Here is a 12,428-nt window from a genome sequence, read left to right as displayed (position 1 = left end):
TGTTGCTGTACACCATTCCTTGGGTACATATCCTGTAATAAGGCTGAGAATGAACTGTGACTTTATATGAGGGTTTAGTTCTTCTTGGAGCTCGTGTAAAACGCAGCCCGGGACACCGTCTGGTCCCATTGATGCTGTGTTTTTTGCTTTGGAGAGGGCAGCTCTCACCTGTGCATCTGTGATCTTAGGAAGGCTACACTCTGTTGGGATAGCCATTTTTTCTTTTGGGGGGGGGGGGGTTTGCACTGAACCTTTCTGCCAGGATGTTGGCAATGTCTGTGGGTTCAGTGTATTTTTTGTCATTTTGCACTAACTCAGAGCATATCTGGGAGTTGCCTCCCAGGTTTCTGACATATCTAAAGAAGGCCTTGTGATTATCTTTAGTGTCTTGTGCAATTTTTCTTTCGAAGCTGGTCTTAGATGATTTTATGAGGGATCGTAGTTTCTTGCTAGTACTGATCAGAGACGTCTTCCCTTTTCTGGATTTCGCTCTATCATGTAGCAGCTTTCTCCTTCTGTTGTAAAGCTTATTTATGGCTGGGGTCCACCAGACAGGTCTCCTGCCTTTGGAGGAGTGAGTCTTGGTTTTATTTGGGATAGCATGCTCCATGCATTCCTGTAGGTGTCCATAGAATGCTTTTGTAAAGGATTCTGCATTTTGGGCCATATTTTCCACTGGCCCAGGGGCTTTGAAGGATTCCACCTTGGTTTTGAGAAGTGTGAAGTTTGCTTTTGAGAAGTTCTTCACCGTGGTTTCCTTGGCTAGGGGTGGGGATGGAATATGGATGTCCAGTGAGATTAGCTTGTGGTCTGATCTTACCAATGAGGGGTATACCTCTGGTGTGGAACATAGAGACCCCATGTTGGTGATGACCAGATCCAATATTTTTTCCCCTTTTGTGGGAGTGGTGACCAGTTGTTCCATAGTATTTGAGTTTATAAATTCTAGGAACCGTTCGGCTAGGGTGTTTGGGCTTGAGTAGTTTTCCCAATCAATGTTTGGGTAGTTGAAGTCACCCAATATAATGGTGTTTGGAGAGACCTTCATATTCTCCAGTGTTCTCAGGAAAGCCGAGTGAGATTCCTGTATTTGGGAGGGTGGTCTGTAGCAGGCTACAAACTGAAAGGCAGTTTTGCCCACTGTTAGTTGCATATGGATGGTCTCCGATGCTTCGTGCAGTGCCACTAACCTGGAGGTGTGGGTATCTTTGATAAAAATGGATACTCTCCCTTCTTTTGTGGTTCAGTCCGAGTTTTGGGGCCAGAAAGCATGGTATGAAGTATAACCTGTTAGTGCTGGGGTGCTCTCGGCAGCCTTGAAGCAGGTTTCTGTTACTGCACAGATATTGATATTCTCCATACTGAGGAGAGTCTCGAGTGCGTGCATCTTGAGGTTTAGACTTCTGGCGTTGAGCAGCATTACCCTTATTTTTTTTTGTGTTGTCTATGGAGGTGGGTTTGTCTTTTGAGCCTTGCCTAAAAAAGGCACTATGGGGGAGGCAAGAGCCTTTGCCAGTATTCGAAAACCCGGGGTGACAGGTGCAAGCCGTCCCTAGTGAAGCAACGTGGTTTGTTGAGCATGTCATCCCAGGCTGACAGACACTGGATCCCCTTTGAATGACACCAATACTTTAGCCAATTGTTAAAATTGATCATTTTGTCTTCATACTGTGGCATCATTCTTGGTGAGGGTAAGATGCTACTCAAGGTCAGGGTCATACCGGCCTGGGCTACATGATCAGAGACCTCCTCTATGTCTTTTTTCATGTAGTCCAAGGAGGTACATCTCAGGTCATTCACACCAGCATGGACAATGACTGAGTCATATTTGTACTTGCTTTGGAGTGACCTGAGTGCTTGTGTTATGTGGTGGATCCTGGCACCTGACAGGCAGCTTACAGTGACCTACTCCTTGTTCAGCCTGGTGAGTGGGACGTCAGTGTGTCTGACAATAGAATCACCTATTACAAGTGTATTAGGTGTGTTGTTTAGCCTTAAGGGCTGTGACTGTGTGGCACACTGACTTTGTGAGCTATGTGCTATGTGGGTATTGTTTCGTGGTAGGGGTTGCTTGGATGTCTGCTTTGGAGGTCTCTGCTGCTTAGGCAGATTTTCATTTAGAGCCTCCAAGTATGTTTTTGTGTGTTTATGTGTTTGGTTTGCTGATGCGATAGGTCTATGTGAGACTGGATTTGTGGTGTGTGTGGTTACCTTCTCCTCCTGACAGGCTGTGCCAGTACTGGGTTGAGAGAGCTTAGCCTCCAGTTTGGCTATATAGTTGCATCTCTCACATATATTTAAGCTTGTTGGGAGGAGGAGAGGGAGGTCTGTATACATAAGGCAGTTGTAACATTGCCTCAAGATTCCCAGATTCACCAGCTGGACTGGTGAGTAAACCCGAAATTGACCTTTGGACATGCCTGAATAATATAGGGAACTACTTATTGACTGATCAGAAAGAACCAATAGGGAGCAAGTGCTTAAAAGGAGTATAAGAGGATGTAGTGCTTAAGTTTATTAGTGTTTACCTATGAGATTACTTGTACGAGCAAGTGCAGGGCTTTAGAATGAAAATAGAGTGCTTATTTTGAGATTTAGAGCAGTTCTAAGGGAAAAAGTGAAGAGGAGACTTTGTGGAGCCAGGAATACTTTAAACCTGTTTAAGCGGCGCTGCCCGACGCTGCTCTGTGCGCAAGACCGCGCAAAAAGAGAGTTGCAGGGTTTTAAGAGAGATAGATCAAGGAGTCTGGAATTGAACCAAAATGGCCAATAAAACTACAGCTTCTAGGCAGTAACCACTCCTACAGGGACAGGCAGGCTGCTCAGTGTTAACCACTGCCACTGGTGAACACAGAGACATCCCTTTAGCGCAAGCAAGCACTGGTCTCCAAGAAACTTACAAACAGTTCAGAACAGCAAATCTGTAACTGAACTTTCTTAAATTTCAGAAAGTGGGAAAAAAGCAAGATTTTTTTTTTTTTTTTTTTAGTTTAAAGGTAGCAGAGATACACAAGTAGCAAAATAGTCAGAACAGTGCAATAAATGACCCCACACTTGAGTGCTAGGCCAGAGTCAGGTAAAATGCAATTTTAAGAAAACTGATTTTAAATTAAGTGCAACACAGGAAATGCAGTAAACAGGCTCTAGATGTGTTCTAAATACTGTTTCTAATACAGATATCAACTTTAGCAAGCTGGAAAACACCGAAAAGTAGGCGGCAAAGCAGTAATTTTAAACAAAAAATCAGAAGAAAATACTTAAAATCTCAAAAGTGGCTCCTTTCTTCTCTCAGCATTTTCTCCCCTTGGTAGGTGCTTCAGCAACAACTACCAAGCCTGGAATATCCGCACTTTACTAAAAGTAGAGACAGGAATTTGGTTAGAATTGAACTGAGAGCACCTGAATGGCATCCTTAGTTTAATACTTCTTTTTGCAGTCTTGCATACTAATGCACTGACTGTCGATGTAAGCAGCTACTGGGTTTGTGTGCATACTCCTACTGCACAAAATGGGTGTGTTCCATTCATTCCTATACCAGTGACTGATTCTGAGTTTCATACTATATTTCATCTTATTTTGCTTTCTAAAAATCAGAAGAATAAACTTGTTTCTATACCCTTTACTGTAATGCCTCTTCAATTAGCAATGACTGCTAACGGATATGCTTGCTGTCATAAAAATGAAACACTTTTTGTCAGCATTTGTACTTGCAATTTTAGTTGACATCTATGATGGGTCTGGAGGGCAGGGCATAACAGCATTATGGGAATATTATTATATTTGTGGAAATCAAACTTAGCCCTGGCTGCCTACAGACTAATCTGGTTGTTGTTATATTGGTCATGTTACTGCAGCTATAAGGAAAGATTCACAATGGTCATTGCAAGAGTAACACTAATGACATTCCTAACTGAGTAAAATAGATGCCTCTTGGGTATATCATAACACTGTACAACAAACTGCTTTTAAAGGGCTTTCTCACATGGATCTTAGTGGTGGTATTATTTCTGGAGCAGGTATTTCACATGCTTATGGTGCAGTGAAGTCAATATGGTTACTAAGGAAATTATCTAAGCTCCTGGGAATATTAAGTAACTCCACTTCTGAGTCTGTTAATTTGAAAACCCAATATTTGACTGCAATGTGCAGTGTGGTGCTACATAACCACATGGCACTTGTCTTCACCCTCACTTCTAAAGGGGATACATGCACATTCATTTAAACAGAGTGCTGTTATTTTTCTCCTGATAATACTGGCACCATCCATAGTCACCTAGAAATAATTCAAAAAGTTACTGAATATTCACATGCCAGAGAAGCTGATAGCTCCTAATGGGTATGGTTACCCAACCTTTTCACTGGATGGGAGGAAGGATATTAAGGTTTATCATGTTTATAGCCATTAATAGGTATGTTAGAATGTCTTCTCTTTATGCTTTGAATCCAGAAAGGGTATTGATCAGCATTTTATTGAAACTGTGCCATTGGCCAATATTAATAAAAAACAGTACAGTAGAAGATGAAAATAAAGTGTTGCAAGATTTGAATAAGATATATGATAATCATTTAAAGGACTGAGGGAATGTGAAAATATACATCATATTGAATGTATTACTGATGACTATTGACAGTATTCAGATTGTATATTTGTTCATAAAGACATGGGCATGCTTTCATTGAAAGTAAGACTATATTTTTGGAACAGCTGTGTAAAGATTGTGCATATCATGGACAGCATGTGAAAAATGTTTGATAGCAAGCAAAAATGTGTCAGTTCATCTGAAAAACTTGTGGCCATTGTCCAGTCATAAAAAAAAATATTATGGTTTGGGTGATGCTTAACAGTATCAGATGGGGGAATGTGAAGGGTGAGAAGTACAGAAAAGGGACAAATGGTAGTTTGTGCATTTCATTTCTAATATGCCTCCATAGCAGAATGAAATTTCAAGAGTCCTTCAATATGTATCTGTTGGTCTGCTTCCTTTCTAATATTAGCAAGTGCTGACAGGGTTGAAAGGGTTACAAATGTATAAGATTTGCTCTGAGCAGAAAGGTTAATCATGGAACTTGGAACTCATGCCCAATATGGAATGTCATAAAAAAAACAGTCAGGAGATCTTAGTTAGCAAAATGAATGCTGTAGTGTTCATTTCTAAATGTTTAGTGGCAGTTTTATAATTGTTACAATAATATTGCTTTTAATGGAAAAGGGTATAAAACATACTGATTTTTGTAGCTCAGAGACAGGACCTTGATTTCTACTCTCCCACTTATGTGTTTCTGTGCGCAATAAAGAAGGTTATTGTTTTCTGTTGAACTGTCTCGTGTGAAAGTTATTAAGTGCCTTAACACAGGCAGTTTACTTTGCTAGCTTGATGGAATTTTTCACATGTACGCCTATTTGTGATATTAACAGCCAGGCAGTAAGTGCATCATTTTATTGACCACAGATCCTTAGCTGCTGTCACTGCATGTCACCTGCAGTGCAAACCAATATTGAGCATCTACAAATGCTTGTTTCTGATTCACACATACTGTATAATTATATAGGGTTCCACCTTGCAGCAATCTGTCCTCCTTAAGTCACTAGAAAAAGTTCAAAATAATGAGTAAATCTGTACCTCTGCTTTCATCAGTTCAGCTTCCCATTTGTTAAATACCTAAACAAGTTAACTCATACAGAGTGCAAACATTAATGTGCCTTAGAAACCATATGTTTAAACTACAGATGACAAAACTGTGGCTTATCGAGACCCACATACGTATGTTCCACACAGTCTTTATGGAGTTATTAAGCAAATAATTTAGCAAGTTTTACACAGCATGGACTTTCTTTACTGTTCAGCATAACTGGAAATTTATGCAAAATATGTTATTGGAATTCACTAAATTCTGCAGTGTGTGTGTGTGTGTGTGTGTGTGTGTGTGTGTGTGTGTGTGTGTGTGTGTGTGTGTATGTATGAATGTAACTATAATGCATAAGGTCAAGGAACCTTCTTCTTCAGAATCATTAATGGCTGATGTGATAGCAAGAGTATATATATATATATATATATATATATATATATATATATATATAAAATATTAAAATTAAATATTAAATAAAATATATTAATAATAATAATTAATTCATAATATTACTAATAATATAATATTAAAATTAAATATTAAATTTAAAAAAAATATATATATATATGTATGTATATATATGACTTGTATGGCCCTCTTCAACCTTATCAGAATTTTTCACAAACTCTGTTTTCCAGATATCTTTATGAAAACTATTTTCTGAAGACTTGTCTCTGCTTCTAAAGCAAAACCACACACAAAAATAGTTTGATATATTGCTGAAGCTAAACCTGAGGGAAGGATTGGTGAAATGGTTAAGGTGTAAACCTCAGAGATACAAAGTGCAGGGTTTGATTTTAATATCTGGTTATTGGCTAGGCTTGTAATAGTCCGCAGATTGATAGCCTAGTATTTGCACATGAACCTATGTATTAGAATGGAAGATATATTAAAATAATACAACAAAAGTCTTTTAAGCCTGGAACATTTAATTGTTTTGAACAAGGAAAATAAAAAAAAAACAAACAAATCTGAGTATTGTCTCTGGTATACAGAAGTTATTTTACACTATTAATTGATGAATGCAATGTAAAAAAAAAGACAAACACATATTTTATTAGAAGCCAGCAATACATTAGAGTGTGAATCAATAAAAGCAGAATTCAGTTTGCATCCACAATATAATCTAAATTCTTCTGAAATATATGTATAAGACACATTTGATATTGAGCACAATGAAAAAGGATAGGATCTTTATACAAAATTCATTGGAACAAATTTAAATAAAATAATGCATAATCATATATTCATATGGCTTTAAAATCAAGCACAAAGACTTGAACGCCTGCAGCAAGGAATATAGAGAAATGTTTACAAAAGTATAATTGTGCTTAAAACCATGTCATCATAAACTAATTTACAAGAGAACTTTGCATTGTTTAACAAGACCATGCTACCTTGTTTTGCAGGAATGGCAGCTCGGAAAAAGGAGCAAATAGACTGCAGCAGCATTTTAGAACTCTCCATATCAATCATCAGGGCTCATCATGGTACAGGTACTCTGTTTTAAAAACTTGGTAACTTTCTGCATTTCGTAACTGATTAGTTACACAATCAGTTCAGTATCAACAATCATATAAGCCACATTTAATGCCTAGTGAGTACAGCTTTGTTTGCATTATATCCTGACTTTTGCAGTGTAGCAACTCGTTTATTTACATTGATGAAAAGACAATGCCATGTGTAGCTTGTTTCAGATCAAACCTGTCTCTGAAGTCCATTAGCTGAAAATGTCTCTATGCATTTTTTATTTGCTGCAGCAACCAGTAACTTTGATTGGAAAAACACATTGTGTTCATAACACTTTACAGCACAATACAGTTGCACATGAATACTGCTGATACTTTCTAAGAAAATCAAATGCAGGTTTACTATATTAAGTATAAAGAGCACATAGAAGAACATTACTAATGTTTAATGAAAACATAACCCTATGCTATGTATAATTTTGTCAGCCAGAAGTCCATTTCAGAAGACAGTTTATATATTCAGCTTATTTTAAGCACTGTTTAATATCTATGGAGATGCTGTTGACATTGTGTTCAGATAACTTAAGATACAAGTTAATATTTTTGCAGGGCAATACAAAATTACAAATGTCAAAGCAGATGAACATATAGTTAACAATTATAGTGCATTATTACATACTAAATGCATTTTCATCATGGAATAAGTTTGTAACACTTAGTATAACTTGAAACTAGCAGTTACAGCTTCAATGGAATGCAGAGAAGGCAATTATCTTGTTACTTTTTGCACGGCAAGTCTCCAGATATTAGAAGGAATGTACAAATGGGTTAACTTCTTTCTTTCTTTCCATTTAAAGGTATAACAAATTGTGGTACCTCAGGCACAAAACCTCTTTCAAGGAAGGTCATGCTTCTAGGTTTCAAGTAATGGTATATACATAAATATAAGGTGAAAAAATAGATTATCTTGCAACAAATGAAATGCATTGTGTAAAATAAAAAACATTACTGAATGTAATAATTTGTTTCTTGTGATGGAATATTATATATGATGTATCATATGCACAATAGATCTTACTCCCTCAGAGGTTCAGGAACAGTAAAGAAAAAAAAAGGAAAGAATGCAGTGCTGCAGTATTCTAGAATGTGAAAAGCTTACGTTCGAAATTCAACTTCTGAAGCTCCTAGTATAAGCATAAATGAAACAGTTTTACAACCCATTTGACTGTTACATGGATATATCCCACCTTCCAACTTTCCATAACTCCTATGGAACGAGGCCTTGCAATTGCAGCTTAAAAGCTCAGTGAAACTGTACCAGACCTTATGAAACTGTCAGAGTTTCTAGAAGGGCCAGGGAAGGATACAGTTATAACCTGTAAGAAAGCTTTATCATGTTGAAGTTTGTTTCTGTTCTTGTGGCTATTGTAGACATGTAATATATGCTCACATGTGAAAAATCAGTATCCAAGAGGATTTTGAGTGAATAAACTCTAAAAGACATCTGGAGTGATTTTTACACAGTCTTTTACATTTCCCTAAGAGATGCATGCTTTTGCAGGATAGCTGACATGCTAGATAGACATGTATGCAAGCTACAATATATCTCTCTCTCTCTGATGGTTTCCCTAGAACATTCTGTGCTCTCACTATAACATAACTGAGAGACGGACTTCCCTTATAGAGGTTGTCCCAACTAACCTATGGCAAGGATTATTTGCATTGTCCCCTTATTTGAGCTTGTGTGTGTGTGTGTGTGTGTGTGTGTGTGTGTGTGTGTGCATATGTGTGTGTGTCTGTGTGTGTGTGCATATGTGTGTGTGTGTGTGTGTGTGAGTGTGTGTGCACGTGCATGTGTGTGTGTGTGTGTGTGTGCGTGTGTGCGTGCGTTCGTGTGTGTGTGTGTGTGTCTGCGTGCATGCGTTTGTGTGTGTGTGTGTGTGTGTGTGTGTGTGTGTGTGTGTCTGCGTTCGTGTGTGTGTGTGTGTGTGTATGCACGTGCTCAGTTGCTCCACTCTTACAGCTACTATTCTGCGGACATGCTTGTTTCCTTTTTTTCTGAGTCTGTGTCACAGAACATTTTTGCAATAATTTTTAAACTTTTTTTTCTTTATTGCCATCTATGTCCTATACTACTTTGTTTTCCATATAGCAGCAGAATAACCTCTTCAGTCTTATATTGCTGGTTAATAAAATGTGGGTAAAGAAGAACAGAAGGAAGATAAATGCAAGAGTGTAAGGAAATAATATTTTCAACAGTTTATGTCACTATCATCTTCTTAATTGTTTTATAGCAAACTGTTTTCCATACCTCATTGTATGCACAAATATGGAATACCCTATTAAGCAGACACAGACAGGATGTGGTATGCACTGGTAAATATTCCTGACATAAAAAATATTGTTTAGTTTTAAAAGAGCTCATCTCCCCATTTTAGGCATTCTGACAGTTACCCATGAAATAAACTAGGGAAAAAAATATTGGTTACCTATAAAATACATTATATTGCAATGTAAAAAATGTGGTGATATTCTGTCATCATCACAACTCTGTAGACTTTTGTTTCTTCTAATTATGTCTACATATTTTGTCACAGAAAGAAAGTAGCTATTCATTTTCAGTAATTGTGTAGCTGAGTTTTTAAATGTGATGCTGAAGTGCTGGAAATAGAATAAAACTTACAGTTAATATTGCTTAAACTATCTGCTTTTAGAAGGTAAATGGTTTCAGTGTAATCCAGAGTTTAAAGAAAGTTTAGTTTCATATTCAGGACACTTTTGAGTGGAACAGTCTGCATGGTTAATGGGGCTTTCTCTAATGTTATGTTTGTGTTCTTTATCTTGTGGTCCTAAGATCTTATCCAGGTGTTATAATATACAGAAATGTATACTAACTTAAAAAGTTATACTTTAGGTTTTAAGATGTATTGCACAGTCCTGTGTATGAACAAAACACGTTCATTTGCAAGAGAATTGACATATGAACATGTTGAGTGATATGCGGATGTTACAAAATGGAAAATTTTACTTAAAATTAAACTTTTGTCGTCTAGCTTACTTTGTTTTAAGTTGTGCAGAACATCAGTATGAGTTTGATGTGCTATTATCATAACATTTAAACTTAATCTAATAAATACAATGCAATTCATTATCAGAGTCCATAAAGTAAGATAATTATTTGCATGCCAGTATTAGATCTTGTGAATACTAAGCAAATGAAACACACCAAGGACTAAGCCAAGATATCATTAATAAATGTTATATTGAGTACTTTTGTCTTCCAGAATTAGAGACTTAATCAGAATAAAACAGAACATTCTCAAACAAATTAAATAACCAGGTAGGAATGACTGGCAATGTGTAATTAACCAATCATCCCCATGACTCAGCAAACAAGCCATAACAAAACCAAATTAAACAATAATACTAAAAACATGTCAATGAGATCTTGGCTTTGTCCTTGACTTGTTTTGTTTGCTTGGTTTGTTGATTGGTTTCCATACCTTACAACCTTTTGTTTTGGGTTATCCTGGGCAAAACAGTTCCACTAAACAAGGGAAAAATCCACTTTGTGAAACTGAAATATCAACCCCTAGCTTACAGATTATGATTCTGTACATTGAATGAACTGTTTTAATAACTGCTGTAACTTCTCAGTGAATGTATATGATATGACACCTGAAAATTGATTTATATACAAGGGATTCTTTGTTTATTATTATTACAACGTTTTTCTTTTAGTTACAGTTTTGTGATTCTGAACTCAACATTTAGGCAATTCCAAAAACAACAAAAACAAAATAAAAAAAATAATGGCACACTTTGCTTCAGTGTAAACAAGAATTTGAGATACTCATTTGAAAGCTATAACCTACATGTAAACTGGTCAATATTGGCAATCTAACATGAAACATAACATTTTTATAAGGCTGCAGCTTATATATATATATATATATATATACATACAAACAGACAGACACACACACACACACACACACACACACACACACACACACACACACACACACACACACACATATATATATATCTATATATATACATACACATACAGACACACACACACACACACACACACACACACACACACACACACACACACACACACACACACACACACACACACATATATATATATCTATATATACATACACACACACACACACACACACACACATATAGATATATATATATATATATATATATATATATATATATATATATATATATACATACACATACAGACACACACACACATACACACACACACACACACACACACATATATATATATATATATATATATATATATATATATATATATAGTTACATGTTAAAAGATCGAACTGTTGAAATATCGAACTGCATATGCTCAATATTTCAAAAGATCGATCTGTTAACATAGCAAAAAAAAAAAAGAAATGAAGTAGAAGGCTGTAATGCAGGGGGGGCTAGCACCCCTGCACACCCCCTACTTAAATATACCAACTCCGAGATCGCGCTACACTGAGAATACAGCACGGAACGGGAAGTTTTCCTATTCCCAGCTGTGTATCCCCTGACTACACTTTGTCATTTCATATATACAGATGCATTTAGAAATGGCAAAATGTAGAAACATGTATTTATATACATCACTCATATTTCTTTGCTGGCAGAAACAGTCAGTCCCTTTGCAGTTTGAAGGTAGTATTTTGGTTTCCTGGTTTGCATCTAAAGCACACTTCTTAAGCCCGATCTCTTAATTTTTTTATTTTTCTAAAACGCTGGGACAAATTTCAAAATACAAATCATACCAGTTTTTCAGTCTCACATTTCTTTCTCTATTGTTTGATGCTCATATAATAAATATTAGAAAGAGAAACACTCCACTAGTTTCTTATTTCACAGGTGCCAGTAAAATGATGATTTTGTGAATTAGCATTCACTTCCTGAATGTCAAAATATGAACAGTGAATATTTGTTCAGTTAAAGAAGGAAGAAATGGGATATTAAGCTTTAAGGTAAATATCTTTGGCCAAATTTCAACCGTGAGGCCAATTGCAAATTGGCAGAAGACTGGACAAGTAGACTACAGGTCTTTGCTATGCAATGTGATGTAAGCAGAATATTAAGATTAGAATTTAACATGCAGAAGCATAGAATCTATTCATTCTAGTCTGGTCTACTTCCAGTTTGGTACTGAAAGAATAGAGCACATGCCAGGTATTCAGAGTGAGCTGTTGCAACTATAACTGTCTTGCTCAGTTAAGACTGAAATTCAGAAAACTAACAGTAACTGAGGTAAAACTTAAGGGCCTAACTTCTGGTCCA

Source organism: Protopterus annectens, chromosome 1.part1 (genome assembly GCF_019279795.1).
Source record: "Protopterus annectens isolate FY-2018-M chromosome 1.part1, PAN1.0, whole genome shotgun sequence".
In the NCBI taxonomy this organism is placed as follows: domain Eukaryota; kingdom Metazoa; phylum Chordata; order Ceratodontiformes; family Protopteridae; genus Protopterus; species Protopterus annectens.
The sequence above is the reverse complement of the archived record's forward strand: the minus strand, read 5'-3'. Positions refer to the sequence as shown.